General features: G+C 41.1%; 1 protein-coding gene across 13 annotated transcripts in view; it reads right to left on the minus strand.

Annotated features, from left to right (window-relative positions):
- The window catches only part of ATXN1 (ataxin 1), a 440,907-nt gene that overhangs the window by 239,290 nt on the left and 182,737 nt on the right, over nt 1–18,880 (minus strand). The gene's annotated exons all lie outside the window — the stretch shown is intronic.

Genomic DNA, 18,880 nt, shown 5'->3' on the forward strand with positions numbered 1-18,880 from the left:
CACCGGGCCTCTAGTAAAAAATAAAAGAATTAATCTGTTTGATACATGTGTACTACCTCTTCGACAAAGAGAAGCCTGATAGGCTTCCCAATCCTGACAGAGCTCTGCTGAGGGTCACAGGGCAGGGATTCTGCCTGCCTTCACCTTGCAACATTTTTGAGAATAAGTTGAAATGGTTCCCTCAGTTCAGGATGTGATTCCCACTTGTGCCACCACAAGAAAGCAAGGCACCCATTTTAGTAAATGCACTAGAGCCATGGTTGGAAAACCGCGGCTCATGAGCCACATGTGGCTCCCTGGCCCACCGAGCGCGGCTCCTCCACAAAACACCATGTGCAGGCGCGCACGTACAGTGCTGGCTCACGAGCCACATGCAACTCCCCGGCCCCCTGAGTGTGGCTCCTCCACAAAACACTATGTGCAGGCGCGCACGTACAGTGCGATTGAAACTGCGTGGCCCATGTGCAGAAGTCGGTATTTTGTGGAAGAGCCAGTATTTTGTGGAAGAGCTACACCCAAGGGGCCAAAGAGCCGCATGTGGCTCGCGAGCCGTGGTGTGCCGAGCCGCAGTTTGCTGACCACTGCACTAGAGTCAAAAGCATCAGGCACTCTGAAAAGGGAGAAAAACTGACTGGCACATATGGGCTGTGGAAAGAACACTGGATAAAGTGAGTATTTTTATATGGAATGAACCATTGACTACAATTACAATTTTGAAATACGTTCTCTATGAAAAAACACTAAAGTCTATATAAGCCTATAAAGGACATAAAAAGATTCTTTATCCTGCCAGTTTGAATACATGTGCTTCCACAGCAGGCCCATAAAGGGGGCCTCAGGGTCACATTGCCAGTGTCCACTCTACAAAAGATGTAATTTCTTTTCACATTCTGCACAAAACATCTATTCATATTATGAAACACACTGCCATTTAAACCACATTTTAAATATACCATATGAAAATCACATTTCATGGAATCTTCTCATCACTAAAAAGGTATTTGAGCCCTGGCTGGTTTGGCTCAGTGGATAGAGCATTGGCCCACAGACTAAATGGTCTAGGGTTCAATTCCGGTCAAGGGCACTTACCTCAGTTGCAGACTCAATCCCCAGCCCTGGTCCGGGCGCATGCAGGAGGCAACCAATCAATGTGTCTCTCTCACATCGATGTTTCTCTGTCTCTCCCCCTTCCTTCCACTCTCTCTAAAAATCAATGGAAAAATATCCTTGGGTGAGGATTAACAACAACAAAAATATATTTGAATATTAAATTTACATGCTGCAAAAGCTACATTCAATGCTCAATTCTGGACTAGAATCAGAACCACACAATTTCACGTTTTCAAAAAATATCAAGTGACTTCCATTTACACTTATCCATGAAAGGAGTTAATTTTCTCTGCAGTTGCCTATTGTCAATAAAATATTTATTTAGCCTAATCACTGATTGACATCAAAACCAAGCAAATCAAACAGCCCAATTTAAAAATGGGCAGAGGAACTGAATAGACATTTTTTCAAAGAAGACATACAGATAGCCAATAGGCACATGAAAAAAAAAATGTTTATCACTAATTATTAGGTAAATGCAAATCAAAACCACAATGAGAAATCACCTCACACCTGTTTGGCTGGCCATTATATATAAAAAAAAGACAAGAAATGAGTGTTGGAGAGAATGTGGAGAAAAGAAAACCCTCGCACACTGTTGGTGGGAGTGTAAATTGGTGCAGGCACTATGGAGATTCCTAAAAAAATTAAGATGCATCATATAATCCAGCTCTTCCGATTCTAGGTATTTATTTGAAGAATCTGAAAAGAGTAATTTTAAAAGATATTTGCATCCCTATGTTCACTGCAGCATTATTTACAATAGCTAAGATATGAAATCAACATAGGTGTCCAATTATGGATGAATAAAGAAGACCTGGTATATTTATACAATGGAATACTACTCATCCATAAAAAAGAATGAAAACTTGTATTTTGGGACAACATGGATGGACTCTGGAGGTATTATGCTAAGTGAAATAAGTCAGATGGAGAAAGACAAACACCACATGATTTCACTCACATATGGAACCCAAAAACAAAACAGACAAACAGAATAAAACAAAAACAAACCATACATACAGAGAAGAGATTAGTGGTTACCAGAGGGAAATGGGGTTGGGGGTTGCAAAATGGGTCCAGGGGGTCAACTGTATGGTGAAGGAGGCAACTAGACTTTTGGTGGTGATCACTGTGTAGCGTACAATTGCCCAATTACAATGTTGTATACCTGAAACTGAAATACCACATACCAATTTTACCTCACTTAAAAACAAGGGATGAGGACTCACTTGTCAGGAATAATTTCAAATGATGACAGAGAAACGGAGATCTTCAAAGGTCTTTAATATGTAAATCCAATTACTGCGGGCAATAATTAAACATGTATGCCCAGTGAGCACAAGGTGAATATACCCACTCTTTTGCCCCCTACCCTGACGTTACCCAAGCCCCAAGGTGAACTCCAACTCTATGGTCACAATTACTGATGAGGAGCTACTAGCGTGCTGCACAGAGAAAATGTCATCTTTGACCTATATGTGGAAATCTGTGAAATAACTGATGAAAACAAGGGAATAAAGGCTACAGAAGCTCTTTCCTAAATAGCACAGAGTGAAGGACGAGCCCAAGAGCAGAGAATAATAACACAGCCATGCCTGTATGGAAGAGCATCAATTAAGGGTCTGCTCAGTGGGCAGCATTATATAAAACAAGTCAAAAAGACCTAAAGATTGGGAGCTTGAAGCTTAAGCATCCATATTTATTTCTCAATTTATTTTTCTATAAAGTTCATTGTGCTTTTATGGTATTTAAATTTTCATGTTTGAGACCTGTGGCACCCAGGGACCTCTAGCCTGACAAAGTTAAAGGGCTATGTGTGGACTTTTCCTAAGTAGAATGGCGATTTCATAGAGAGGAGTTTTTGTTGTTGTTTTCAACTTTTATTTATTTTTTTTAAATTTCTTTATTAAGTTACTACGTATGTGTCCTTATCCCCACATTACCCCCCATCCCCCCGACTCATGCCCTCACCCTCCTGTTGTCTATGTCCATTGATTAGGCTTATATACTTGCATATAAGTCCTTTGGTTGATCTCACTCCCTTACCCCCACCCTCCCCTACCTTCCCTCTGAGGTTTGATGGTCTGATCGATGCTTCTCTGTCTCTGGATCTGTTTTTGTTCATCCATTTATGTTGTTCATTATATTCCATAAATGAGTGAGATCATGTGATATTTATCTTTCTCTGACTGGCTTATTTCACTTAGCATAATGCTCTCCAGTTCCATCCATGCTGTTGCAAATGGTAAGAACTCCTTTTTTACCACAGCGTAGTATTCCATTGTGTAGATATACCACAGTTTCTTATTAGCTATGGTGAATTGTGCTGCTATGGACACAGGGGTGCACATATCCTTTCTGATTGGTGTTTCTAGTTTCTTGGGATATATTCCTAGAAGTGGGATCACTGGTTCAAATGGGAGTTCCATTTTTAGTTTTTGAGGAAACTCCATACTGTTCTCCACAGTGGCTGCACCAGTCTGCATTCCCACCAGCAGTGCATGAGGGTTCCTTTTTCTCCACATCCTCGCCAGCACTTGTCGTTTGTTGATCTGTTGATGATAGCCATTCTGACAGGTGTGAGATGGTACCGAAGAGTAAACTTGACATCTTTATCAAGTAGAGACAATGCCAACTTGAAAAATACTCTGACACTGTTCATGCTTCTATTAGGAAGAGAGCAACACCATCCCTCCTTTTTATTTATTTTTTTTAAATATATTTTTATTGGTTTCAGAGAAGAAGGGAGAGGGAGAAAGAGACAGAAACATCAATGATGAGAGAGAATCATGGATCAGCTGTCTCTTGCATGCCTTCTACTGGGGATCAAGCCTGAAACCCGGGCATGTGCCCTGACCAGGAATCTCACCGTCACCTCCTGGTTCACAGGTCGATGCTCAAGCACTGAGCCACACAGGCCAGGCCCTTCTTTTTATTGGAAGGACAGAGACCCCTTAGGTAGGTCTGACTGGTCATCTATAAATTCATGCAGTCCAGCTCAAGTGGGCTTTCCTGCTCCATGCTTCACTGTAGGCAGACATTATGTTTACACTCTTTTTAATTTCCTTCTTTATCTAAAATATATAATTCTTCAATGTGGGCAGTGATATCTGCTGAATGAACTGTTTCAGTTATGAACACCAGCATCACTTCTCTTGTAAGCTTGACCCAAGAATCATATGACTCCTCCGTCTTCATGCCCCACATCTGTCAATCACTAACTTCTATGATTCTACCTCTTCAAATGGCTTGGGGTATGTTGCTGCTTCTTCCTTTACTGACCCCCCCCCCCACACACACACACACCCCTTCCACCCCAGGCCCCAAATACATAGGCTCTCATTACTTTTAACTCCTAACTCACCTACCTTCATCTCTCCCAACTCCAGCCACCCTGGATACCTGTCGCCAATTTCACATCTATATCATGCCACTGAGTCACTTCCTTGAACAAGAACTTATAACACTATCACATTACCTTCAAACTCCTCTGCCTGGTCTTAATGAGCCTCTACTCTGTCTTCCCCACAGTTTTCCAACTTGCTTTCATCCATCTCTCCAGCAAAAATGCACACATCACTCAGGCAGCCTCTCTAACACATCCCACCTGGGCTGTCTGCATCCCTTCCTTGGGCCTTTGTTCCTGCACCTAGAACAACCCCTCAGTGTGCCCCACCCCTCATCTCTCCACCACCATTCAAGATACAAGTCAAGTTTTCTTTCTCCTATGAAACTTTTCCTGACCACTCCAATCACCAGCTCTCTCTCCTCCTCCTCAATGCCTACTCAGCCCAGAGTTGCCTCCACCACCATTGCAACTTCTTAGTTGTATACTGTCATGTATTGCTCTGTAATTGCTTCTTGTGGATTGGTATTGCATCTTCAACTAGAGTTTCATAATGTTACTTTCAGATTTACAGAGAGTTTAAAAAATAGCACCGAGTTTCTTTGTGCTCTTCACCCAGCTTCCCCTTATGTTAATTTCTTACATAACCAAAGAACAATGATCAGAGCTAGAAAATTAACCGTGTTCAATACTACCAACGAACTATAGAATTCATTAGGATTTCACCAGGTTTTCCACTAATGTCCTTTTTCTGCTTCAGGATCCAATATAGGATTTCATGTTGCATGTGGATGTCCTGTCTCTTTAGTCTCCTCCAACCTGTGGCAGGTCCTTAGTTCTTCCTTACCTTTAAAGACCTTGACAATTTTGAAGAGTACTGGTCAGCTGTTTTCTAGAATGTCAATTTGGAGGTATCTGATATTTTCTTGTGATGACAGTGAGATTATACATTGTTGGGAAGGATACCACTCAGGTGATGTGCCCTTCTCAGTGCTTCATATGAAGGGGCACATGTCAGTATGTATTATTGGTGATGCTAACCTTGATCACTTAGTTAAGGTGGTATCTGCCAGGATTCTCCAGTTAGAGTTATATTTTTCTCTTCATAACTACAAAAAAATTTTGGAGGGAGATATTTTGAAACTCTACAAATATCCTGTTCCTGCTTAAGATTTTGCCCACTAATTTTAGCAACTATCAGTGGAACTTTCCTGTAGCAATTATTACTATGGGTGCTAATGATGCTTTTCTATTTCTCTCAGGTTTATTTGTTAATTAATTAAAATTCCTCTGTAGGAAAGTTGACTCTTTTGCCTCATTTATTTATTTATTCAGTTATTTATTTACATACTTCGGACTCAATGATATTATTCCCTGTTATTCTTTGTTACAATCCAATGTTTATTTCATTATTCAAGTTGGTCTAACCCTTAGCTAGATTTTATAGCACGTCAGAGCAGATGTGACCATGCATTAAACTTCTTAAACATTGTCCCTCACGTCAAAGACAATGATAGGCACACAATAGGTATCTTATTGATTTATTCATTGATTCATTCAACAAATTATATGTTAAGGGAGTTGTCTTAGGTGCTACAGTTACATTTTTACTAAATATCGTTGCTAAAACATTTAGTGATTTTTAAAAAATCATTTTTTCAAGTGGTTTACAGCCTAGTTAATAGAGACCCATGTTTGTCTGCAAGTCCCTGATAAAAGCATTTAGACTATAGTGATGGCTTAAACGTGCATATCGTAAACTTTACCTGGAGAAAAGGGGATAGATAAGGTGACAAGTAGGCAGGAAAGATCTTCTGAAGAAGACAGTATCTATGCCCCCTTTTACTACACTGCTCATTCTATAAAAATATGTAGGCATATAAAATATCTAGAGACAAAACCCATCACACAGTTAGCATGTACAAACTGCCTCTGCATCTTCTAATCTAATTCCTAAAATCAAACCTCATGGGCACACTTTTCAGGAAGATTTAATGTAGTAAACATAGACTTTTTATGCAGAGTGGGGCAAAGTAGGGTTATAGTTGTCAGTGCATGAAACAATTTCTTATATTCTTATTTATTAAATATGGTATTACTTTCCATACAACGAACTGTAAACCTACTTTTGCCCCATCCTGTATATGACTGCTTTACTAGGAAAACTACAAACGGCTGAGGTAAAAATATCTGAGAAGCCACTTGTCTTACTCCAGTTTTCACATCCAATTTCATAGTTTTCATTCCTTCAAAGGGAATAATGAAGAGCAAACAAAAAGCACCATCAATCAAAGAGAGACTCTCTAAGTTTCTTTACATAACTCAGTTTTCTTGGACTGCCCCTAATGCTCTGAACAAAGCTGTTCTTTTCTCCGTGTGATAGTTCAGCCCTGCAAATGTCCTCAGGAATAATAAACAAACAATTGGGGCACATTTTCTCCCACAAATTACACTCCGCAACATTCTTTACCCAAATCATTTGAATTCCAAACAAGCGCAGACATATCTAAATTACACTGCTGTATTGTAAGAGCTGCTAACAATAGAGAATTTGTATTTTTAGACACTTATTGACACTTAAGTCTGTTAATATTTAACTCGTACTATTGTTCTAAACCATGAATAAGCAAACTCTCTCTTGCACACACAAAGTTAGATCATGCACTTTAATTACATTAGTAAATGTTGCCCAAAGGAATTTTATTTTCACTGTCTCGTACCACCCTTTTTAATTAATGCCAACGTGTTTTTTCCATCTGGGGATATATACAACAGACGCACATATGTATTGTGTCTGTGGATATCGGTACAAATGTACACACAGTCATGGACTCACGCATAAAGACACTTGCATTCATCCCACGTTAGTATCCATTAACAGAATGCCCGAGTTCTTTCAGCATCTGCTTCCTCAATTCCATGGAATCTCCCTTTTGAGACTTCTCATGTCCTATTAGCTGATTATTTCTCTGTTGGCAAATCCTTTCCTTTTTTGTAAAACCTGTTGCACACATTGCTCAGTATTTTAAATTTTGTCCACTAATCCTCCCACCGTCTTATTCTAATATTTAACACAATGGTTACTCCTAGTCCAGAAAAACCTAAAGGATTATACATTTTTATTCAACTGCATTTGTCTACTAGGTTCATTTCTTAAATTTTCCTTCCTGTTCACTTTTATTTACCAAGATCCTGGAATTAAACAGAAGAGTTTTCTGGTCTGCCAACTCACTCTTCCCAAGCCATTCAAAAGGTGCCTTAACATAATTTCTCAGCATAGCACATTCTGATATCATAAATACCAAACCCGATATTATCCTATGCAGGGGGAAAAAGGAGGAGGTGGCTCTAAAAAGACAGATCTATTTCAGTGCCCATACAGCCTGATAATTAGACCACCGGGAAAAGACAGAGAAAAGAAATCACAAAATAGTGCAATGGGATATCAATGGGTCACCAATGGGGCTTTTGGAGCTGAAGTCCACACCGTCTAAACAGCAGAGGTAATCAGAGATAATCCTCCCTTCTTGTTGCCCAATCCCACGTTCCCTGCTGTTTCAATTAAATTATTTTGGAGTCTGCTATTTCTGTCTTACTCCGTTCCCCAAACTGTAATAGAAGTACTGCAGCTTGACTATCACACAGCTGCCAAATTTCACTCCAGAGATGGCAGTATTTCAGTGACAAGCAAAGGATGCTCCCTCTGTGACATCTGAACACCAGCTTAAGGGGTTAAGCATCTGGAATGGGGTTGCCTTTGTGCAGGAAAGGAGAGTTTTATTTTGTTTTATCATCACCACTGGAGGAGCAAGTCCACCTGAGCATGAGGGAGGACACAAACCAAAAACACTTTATGCATCCACTCAAATGCACAGAGAGAATGTAAACAGTGACTGGGCTTTCATAGGTTCTTTTCTACAGAGATTTCAAAGGCTTAAAACATCAAGGATGTCAGATGATGATCATGTGTAGAAGTAAAAGAAGCTCCAGAGAGTAACCCACTCATATTATAGATTCAAAACTTGGAGGCACAGAGTAAGTGAGCACTTGTTCAAAGCCCTCCTGATCCCCAAACCACTCCACCTGAACTTGGGTTCAGCCACAGACCACTCAGGGGATCACATCTCTGTAAGGGGGATCAAACACAGCCCCACAACCCCAGCTTCTGGGTTTCTTGTTTTATTTGGTTATATTATTTTGTTTTATCTACCAGAAAAAAAAGAGAGTCCCAAACAAGATGAACCTGAAAAGACCCACACCAAGACACATCGTAATTATGATGGCAAGCGTTCAGGACGAATAGAGAATCTTACAGGCTGCAAGAGGGAGACAGAAACTACGTACAAGAGATCTCACATTAGATTACCAAATGATTTCTCAACAGAAACACATCAGGTCAGAAAGGAGTGGAAGGAAATTTACAAAGTGATGCAAAGCAAGGGACTGAATCCAAGAATAAAAGTCTAAGGTAGTTTATCCCCTCCAAGCCAGCAATGCAAGAAATGCTAAAGGGACTGGTGTAAAAAAAAGAAATAAAAAGGGAAGAAGGAGCACAAGCACAAAAAATAAAAATGTCTACAAACAAGTACCTATCAATAATAACTTTAAACATAAATGGACTAAATGCTCCAATCAAAAGACATCGAATGGCTGAATGGATAAAAAAATATGACCCATATGTATGCTGTCTACAAGAGACCCACCTCAGAACAAGGGACTCACACAGACTAAAAGTGAAGGGATTGAAAAATATCTTCCAGACAAATGGAAATAAAAAAAAAGCTGGGGTAGCAATATTTATATCTGACAAAATAGACCTCAAAGTGAAGGCCATAACAAGAGATAAGGAAGGCCACTTCATAATACTAAAGGAATCTATACAACAAGAGGATATAACTGTGGTAAATATATATGCATCCAATGCAGGAGCACCCATATACACAAAAAACTTCTGGAAGTTATCAAGGGAAAGATAAACAGCAATACGATCATAGTAGCAGACTTTAGTACCCCACTGACATCACTAGATAAGTCCTCTAGACAAAAACAATCAGCAAAGAAACAGTAATCCTAAATGCCTCACTAGATCAGATGGACTTAATTGACATCTTTAGAACATTTCACCCCAAAGCTACAGAATATATATTCTTCTCAAGTGCACATGGGATATTTTCAAAGGTAGACCACATATTGGGTCACAGGCAAAGTCTCTCCAAATTCAAGAAGATTGAAATCATACCAAGCATCTTCTCATACCACAATGGCATAATATTAGATATTAACTACAATAAAAGCAATAAAAAATTCAAGCACTTGGAGGCTGAAGAGCATTCTATTAAACGATGATTGGGTGATCAAAGAGATCAAAAAAGAAATTAAAAACATCCTGGAAATGAATGACAATGAAAACATATAATTCAAAACCTATTGGACACAGTGAAAGCAGTCCTGGAGAGGGAAGCTCATAGCATTACAGGCCTACCTCAAAAAAACAAGAAAAACTGGTAATAAAATATCTAACTCTACAACTTAAAGAATTAGAAAGAGAGCAACAAGATAAGCCGAGTGTGAGAAGAAGGAAAGAGAGGTCAGAGCAGAAATAAATGACACAGAATAAAAAATAACAATACAAAAGATCAATGAAACCAAGAGCTGGTTCTTTGAAAGGATAAACAAGATTGATGAACCTCTAGCCAGGCTAAACAAGAAACAAAGAGAGAGGACCCAAATAAACAAAATCAGAAATGAAAGAGGTGAAATAGCAACAGACCCCAAGAAATACAAAAAATTGCAAAAAAAAAAAATACTATGAACAACTCTACACCATCAAACTAAACAACCGGGAGGAAATGGACATATTTCTAGAAAAATAAGACCTTCCAAACTCAATTAAGAAGAATCAAAAAATCTCAACAGGCTGATAACTAAGGAGAAAATTAAAATAGTCATCAAAAAACTCCTAGCAAACAAAAACCCACAGCCAGATGGCTTCACAGGAGAGTTTTACCAAACATTCAAAAAAGAATTAAAACTTATTCTTCTCAGACTATTCCAAAAAATTTAAGAGGAAGGCACACTTCAGAAGCTCTTTCTATGAAGCCAGCATTACCTTAATCCCTAAACCAAATAAAGACACTACAAAGAAAGAGAATTATAGGCCAATGTCCCTGATGAACATAGATGCTAAAATCCTCAACAAAATCCTAGTAAATCAGATCCAGCATTACATTAGAAAGATCCTACACCAGAAAAAAGATCGGAAGTGAGGGAAAGATGGCAGCTGGCAGGACAGAGGTGACGGAGAGGATGTGAGTGAGTGAAAGGATGAAAGGAGAGTGTGTGGGTGGGTGGGGTATGTGTGTGAGTGAGTGAGGGACAGTTAAATCCAGCAGGAGCAGGAGAGGCTGGAAGACCAGGTTCTCTTGGACAGAGAGAGACTACCACCGCTGCGGGCACTCCCCAGACTGTGGGAATTGGGCATGAAGCCCACACCATCTTGAAGGGGTGAGCGGCCTCTTCTAGGAACTCATCAGCACCACCACCCAGACAGGCCTTGGACACTGTCTGCGACCCAGCAGCCACTCCAGCCAAAATCCTGCTGCCCCACCCGCAAACCCGCAGACCCTGGGACCTCCAACTCCAAAGGTGCACTGCTTCCACTGCAGTAAATGCAACTTCCCCACTCCCCAACTGCAGATCTCCGGAAAAGATATACACGTGTTTCCAACATTCACCCATTTCCAACATTCGCACATTTCCAGCGCACAGACTTCCAGGGCACACCACTCCATGGGCAGCATTTGGGAGCTACTGTGAGCCCCCGCTGGGTGTGATTTTGTACAGACATGGGCACGCTGCCCCACAGTAGAAATTCTGAATTACCTCTTCCTGAATAACTGCCCACAGATAACCCAGCTACGCAACTTCAGCACCAGGGCCCCTCAGAGTGCATCAGAGCTTTGCACTGGCAAAGGTACTGCCACAGTTGCACATTTCCAATGAGCAGGCACCCTGAGCCCATCTATCCACAGGGAACTTCTGGGGAGCTGCTGTGAGCTCTGGCTAGGTGTGATCTTGGACAAACAGGGACGCACTCCCCCGGCAGTAGAAATTCTGAATTCACTCATCCTGGACACCTGCCCACTGATGCCTTGATTATGCGACTTCAGTGCCAGGGCCCTTCAGAGTGCTTCAGTGCGCCACGCTGGCAAAGGCACTGTGGGTTCCCCTGTGAGCCGCCACTGGGAGCACGCACCTATCCACCACAGGTGCAGCAGCAAAAACTGAGTCTTCCCACCCTACAACTGCAGAACTTTGGACACTACAGGCACACGCTTTTCCAGCATGCAGGCCGCACAAGCCCACCCCTCCACAGGCAGCCCTTGAGCACTGCTGTGAGCCCCTGTGGTGTACGCACTTACACAAACAGGGACGCACTGCTGGGCTGTAGAAACGCTGAATTCCCTCTTCTGGGATACCTGCCACAGACACCGCAATCCCATGGCTTCAGTGCCAGGGCCCTTCAGAGTGCATCAGTACACGCTGCTGGCAAACCAACCGTGGGTGCCCCTGTTAGCTGCCACTGGGGGCACGTGTATCCAACCATGGAACAGCAGCAAAAGCTGAGTCTGCCCACCCCAAAACTACCTAACTCTGGACACCACAGTCAAGCCTTTGCAGAGAGCAGGCTTTCTGAAGTCACTAACCATTGGAGAGATGCAAATCAAAACGACAATGCGATACCATCTCACACCTGTCAGAATGGCTATCATCAACAAATCAACAAATGACAATGTTATCACTGATATATGCACATAATCTTCACAGGGACCTGTTATCCTGTCTCACTGTAAAGGGAAAAAAAAAAGCGGGATGGAGAAGAAATAATATTTCTGTTCCTGTCTCACTGTAAAGGCAAAAAAAAAAAAAAGCGGGATGGAGAAGAAATAATATTTCTGAAGAGAAACCAGGAGGAACAGAATATAACTGACAAGTCACAGGAACTATCTTCCCAAATTTTACTAAAACATTTAGTGTAAACTTAAATACCAGTGGTATGTTTCTCATTTTGTCTAAAGAGATGCTCCTTATTGGCATATAGGAGCATGAGCCTGTTGTTTCTCACTAACTCAAATAAAAGACTATATGACTCCCAAAAAGTTAGGTATATTATTTAGATCTTACAATGATGATGGTTCTTTCAGTAATGAATGAACAACCAGTGATTCACTATTTGAACACCGGTGAGATGAAAAGCACTAATGATACATACTGAGAGGGTCTTGAGTTGGGGTGGGGATGGCGAAGAAACTAAATGCTCTTCATGTTTCCTTCCGCCTCTAATTAGTACAACATCAAAAGCTATAACACCTAACATTCTAGAATTCAGGACGCCTATTTAAACACTCCAGCTCACTTGATAAACTCTAAGAAAAAAATAGTCATTTGAAAAGTACCGCAGAATACCGACACTTTGATGTTTCCACTCCTAGTGGTTGCTCACGCTTTGAATGGCACAGTGCTCCAAACCCTGGAGCAGCCTTCCTGCATTAGAGGGGAGGGAGGCGGTGGCATCCTGCAGGAGGGTCGCAAAGAAAGACACATGGAAGGCTTTGGTATCAACCATCTTCTCATGTATTTTACACATGTAGAGGACAAAATGTCCTCCCTTATTTCAGGAAAGGTAAAATAAGTATGTGAATGTTTGCGCACTGACATGATAAATCATACTATTTATCAGACTTTCAAAGAACAAAATGCTTTCTACAGAAGTCTGGTAAATTACTTTAGAAACGAATATACACCAGAATAGGTTTGAAAAGCTATGCCTACATCTAAAATGCTATGTACTCTTGAATCTTTGTCTCTGCCTTTTTCATTCTGCCATGGAAAACATCATAAAGTGCCTCAAAATGATACTTTCCCCCAAACTGGCTAAGAACTATAGAGGCCACCTTCAGATTGAAGGTACTGGAGTGGAAAAGGAAAGAACATGTCTGGGCTGAAAGGTAATATTTGAGGAGATCTCTATATTAAATATTTAATGAGTATCAACAGGGTTTTCTTCACCATGGAAATGTGCATTGCAGATCCAAGAATGCAGTGTGTGTGTGTGGTTGGGTGGGTTGGGATGGGTTGGGTTGAGGAAAAGCATATAGCAGAGGGCTAAGCCCCAAGAGAGAGCAGGTGAGCAGGGAGGGACAAAATAGAGAACAAGGAAATGGTTATAAATCCAAAGCCAAAAATGTAGCCTTTACCAAACCCATGTTGAAGGCTGAAGGAAATAAAAGAAATCTCTGAATGCGTTTATTATTTAAGAAACCCCTAAAAGCACCCAAATGGTTACAGGACGGAAAAAAGAACAATCCCACTAACAAGCTGAGTGAAAGGCACCAAATCCTAAAGAGGCCAAGATGTGACGACTAGGCAGACTATTTAGATCTGGAATTTAAATCTGTTTAAAGTTAACTGAATAATGTTACTTATGTTTGTACACAGAAGGCAGAATTACTTACATAATTAACCTCTCTAAGGGGAACGATGGTGGATCAGGTAAGAAATGGGACATAGTGAGTCAAAGTTGGAATAAGGTCAATGCGCTCTGGTGGAGCCACCACCCCAATCCTTCCCATGGGTGGGGGTTGAAAAAGAAAGTAGCACCATATATCATGAGCCACCCACTCTAACATGTTTATGTAGTCATAGAGTAAAACGTATTCATGTCACAATTTCTTAAAATATGAATTGTCAATACCATACTTAGCTTAGATAACTTAAACTGAGAGATCAATAGCTGTATAATTTTTATTGGCCCCGACAATTGTGCATTCAAGCAAAGTTGTATAGTTGCCTCACCTTTATTTCCCTACGTGGTTCCACTGTCAATAGTCACAACCTCACCGCCAGGCCTTGGCTAGCCTCTGGCTTTTCTGCCTTCTGCCTTCTAGATTCACAGGTCCTTCCCTATTTGTGTCTCCAGCTTCTCATTTCAGATGCACTTGCCCCTCCTTTTAGGATGGTCCTGTTCAGCTCCCCTGTTCCCCACACCAGGCTGTGATGCTGCAAATCTACCTCCCTTACAAATGCAAGCTCCATCAGGACAGGCCTCATGTCTGTCTTGTCCCATTGCATGTTTCTGATGTTTAGAACTGCACCAGCACATGGTAGCTCTCAATAGAGGTATTTGCCTAATAAATAAATGAGTGATGACTGACTGAATCAGATTAGAATTTAAAGACATTGTCTCAGTTTCTTACAATTCAAAAGCTATGCTTCCCCAATATACTGGCAAAGTGCTTAAGACCCTATAGAACCCATGTATTGAGTTTTCAAGACTGATGTGGCCTGATCTTGCAGAGAGATTTCCTACACCATTGCAACAAGTGGTTTGGTGATGGAGACCACCGAACATTGCTGGACCACAGGTCCAAGGACACAGCCCGGTGAACTATGCTGAAATATCCCCACTCTTCAGCCTCCCTGGAGAACCTCATTCTGATAAGCCCTTGCTAGTCAACATGTCCGCATTTCTGCACACCAGCCAGTGATTCACAGCGAGAGAACCGTTTCTTCCTCTCTGTTTGAATCCCTACTGATTCTGTATTTGAGGAGGAATCTAAGTGCTTCCCAAATACCAAATGTTCCATATGGTAGTGCAATTGCCATTCTCACTCCCGCAACATTGCGCCTGTCTACCTACACTCACAAGGCACCTCGCTGGAGTTTGGCAGAACATCATGAACTCCTTTTCTGACCTATATTTGCTGACACATTTGTTGTTGCCCCTCCCTTTACAAAATTATTAATTTTGTTGAAACAACATATATATTGGACAAATACAAGTTTTATTTGCTTACTCATCATCGTAATCATTTAGAGGAGAATATTTATGACCCATTAAAGGGGAATTCTTAAGCTAAATTGTCTTAATAAGGAATTCAGATGTTCTTCTTTTACTGAAAAATACAGAGCTGTTCAAACAAACATGTGGGCCAAAACAATGCAGCATCGACACACACAAGAGTCCCAGAGTGTCTAGTGAAAAACATTAGCTGAAGCCAGACAACTCATCTACTGTTAGTCTTCTGAACACCAAGTAATTCTTTGACCCTTTTTCCTTCAACTTTTCAAGCTTATGATGCAGCTAAAGGTCAAGGGACTTACAACCCCAGTTTTCCCCTTTACGTAGGATAAAGCATGTTTCCTAAGAGCTGGGGGTCTCCCATGCTATTTTCTCTTTCACGTATTTAGTGAAAGGAAGCTCATGCAGTTATGGGGCGGGGAAATGAGCCTACCACAGTTTTTTTAATCCACTCATCTGCTGATGGGCACTTATGCTATTTCCAAATCTTAGTATTGTAAATTGTACTCCTATGAACACAGGGGTGCATATATCTTTTCTGATTGGTGTTTCTTATTTCTTGGGATATATTCCTAGAAGTGGGACTACTGGGTCAAATGGGAGTTCCATTTTTAATTTTTTGAGGAAACTCCACACTGTTTCTCACAGTGACTGCACCAGTGTACATTCCCACCAGCAGTGCACGAGGGTTCCTTTTTAGATCTACACAATGGAATACTAAGCTGCTGTAAAAAAGAAGGAACTCTTACCATTTGCAACAGCATGGAAGGACCTAGAGAGCATTATGCTAAGTGAAATAAGCCAGTCGGAAAAAGATAAATATCACATGATCTCACTCATTTGTGGAATATAATGAGCAACATAAACTGATGAACAAAAATAGATCCAGAGACGGAGAAGCATCGAACAGATCATCCAACCTCAGAGGGAAGGGGGGTGGGTAAGAGATTAACCAAAGGACTTGTATGCATGCATATAAACATAACCCATGGACACAGACAGTAGGGGGCTGAGGGCAGGTGCTGGGGGGTGGGAACAGCCTGGGAGAGGCCAATGGGGGAAAAAGGAGACTTATGTAATACTTTAAACAATAAAGAATTTAAATTTTAAAAAAATAATAAAAAAGAAAGATGAGCTTGGTAGGGCAGCTCACATATGGAGCTGGACAGTTAGACTCGGCAGGCGTAGCTCGAAGAGGCCCAAAGCTTGCCTGAGCCCAGGTGCTGGCCGCACCTCAGGAGCAAGGTCTGTAACCAGGGCCCCACTGGCCGGATGACAGACACCTCTGTGAGCACTGGGTCTCTGACTTGCAGCCTTAGGGCAGGCCGTGTATCCAAGACTGGGATTACTCCGGTTATCCAAATTGAAGGCATTTGGAAAGATACTAAAAAGTATTTTTTAATTGACATTATACTATAGTCAGGGTCATACTTTGTTTTTGTTTTTTTGTTTGTTTGTTTGTTTGCTTCTGTCATGACCATTTTCTCATATCATTAGATATTCTTTCGAAATAGGATTTATAATGATGGTCAATATTTCACATATATTTGCCACACCCTATGAAATGAGTACTATTGTTATCTAAATTTTATAAATTTAGACATTGAGATGGAAAGTTAACTTGCTGGGCATCACATCTCAAAAAAGGAGCTGGGCTGGAATTTGAGCCCAGAAAGTCTGGAGCCTGGATCTACCCACTGTGGTTCCCAGCCTCTGCTCAATACAGTGCTGCCACAGTTATATCTAATCATGCTCCCAACATTGGACAGATACGTGTCTGTATGTGTGTGTGCATGTGTGTGTACACACATATGTATGCATAGAGATATATACTCATATGTGTATGTATATACACACCCACATACACATATTTTAACTAATGAGCATACAACTTCAGATCTATGTTTAATATAGGCTGTTTATTAAATACCTTTTTATTCTTGTTAAAGAAAGAAAAACTATGTTTTCCAGTGAAAAATTATCGCTATCTAGTAATCTCATGGTCATCTAAAAATACTTGGCTGTAAAAGGAGAAAAACTTAAAATTCCCTAGGACCTATCCATACCTTCTTGATTTAGTATTATTTCTCAAATGTCAAAAACTGGTAATGTACACATGTTGCTATCTACAGCAGGAAGGTTCTTAAAAACGGTATGATTTATTAATAAATGCCCTCCCCTGAAAACCATGGGGATCCCATCTCTCATATTCAATTGGCAATGACTTTTTTTGTTTTCAAAATTCTCCATACTGATACAATTGTATGCATAGGCACTCTCATACACTGCCCCTGGAAAAAGAAACTAATATGACTTTATTGGAAAGGAATCTAGTAGCAAGTAGCAAACATTTTAAAACTGAAAAACTCTTAAATTCAGCAATTTACTGCTAAGGAAGTATCCTAAGGAAGCTACGAATACTGGCAATTAATATCCTATCTAATAAAAGGGTAATATGCAAATAGACTGAACAGCAGAACAACCAAACAGCCAATCAAAGCATAATATGTTAATGATATGCTAAGGCTGCTCAACCACTCACTATGACGTGCACTGACCACCAGGGGCAAACAGTCAACTGGTCGACAAGTCGCTATGATGTGCACTGAACCCCAGAGGGCAGATGCTCTGACCGGTAGTTAGCTTGCTGCTGGGGTCCAGCCAAACTGGGACTGAGCAAGATGGGCCGGACATGCCCTGGAGCCCTCCCGCAGTCCCTCCCTGGCCCTGATCATGCACCAGTGGGGTTTCCTCAGCTTGGCCTGTGCCCTCTCACAATCCAGGACCTCTCAGGGGATGTTGGAGAGCCAGTTTCAGCCCAATCCTGCAAGCCACTCCCCTTGGGAGGGCACCAGACGCAGGGCTCATGGCTGGTGAGCGCTGGGAGTCTCTCCAGATCGGGACCGATTGGGCACGAGCCTGCAGCAGGCACAGTAGGGCCGGGATGAGCAGGAGCGGCAGGTAGGAGCTGCAGGCGGCACCGGATTGAGGGTTTTGGCCCGTTCCCTGCAGGCCACCCAGAGGGACCCCACCCATGCATGAATTCATGCACCGGGCCTCTAGTAAAGCTGTAAGAGCATTACTGGTAGCATAAGAGAGAAAAAAAATTAGAAGGAAATTAAATGTCCAGCTAGAGAGGATCAATTAAATGTATTGTAGGATATGCATTCAATGGTATGCTTTATAATCATTAAAAATATTGTTGCAGATAAATATGTTGCTATGAAAATATGTTCATTATTACATTAAGAGGAATAAAAATGTTAGATGAAAGGTGTTAGAATATATTATAATGTTCCCTACTACCATCTGATGGTAGTTTCTCTAGCTGAATTTATAAACACCATCATCCAAATCATCCCCTTCTTATCAATGTCTTGGCATCCACCTTAATCAGTGATTTCAACATACATGGAAGTTATTTTCTTTCCCATAAGCAAGGAGGGTTCATTTTTATAAAAGAGACAAAAAATAAAGAGATAGAGAATATGTGAATCTAGAGATTATGTTTATGTTGTGTGTTGGTGTGTGTGTGTGTCTATGTATGTGTAGGAGAATGG

The sequence above is a fragment of the Myotis brandtii genome, unplaced genomic scaffold (genome assembly GCF_000412655.1).
Source record: "Myotis brandtii unplaced genomic scaffold, ASM41265v1 scaffold398, whole genome shotgun sequence".
Taxonomy (NCBI): domain Eukaryota; kingdom Metazoa; phylum Chordata; class Mammalia; order Chiroptera; family Vespertilionidae; genus Myotis; species Myotis brandtii.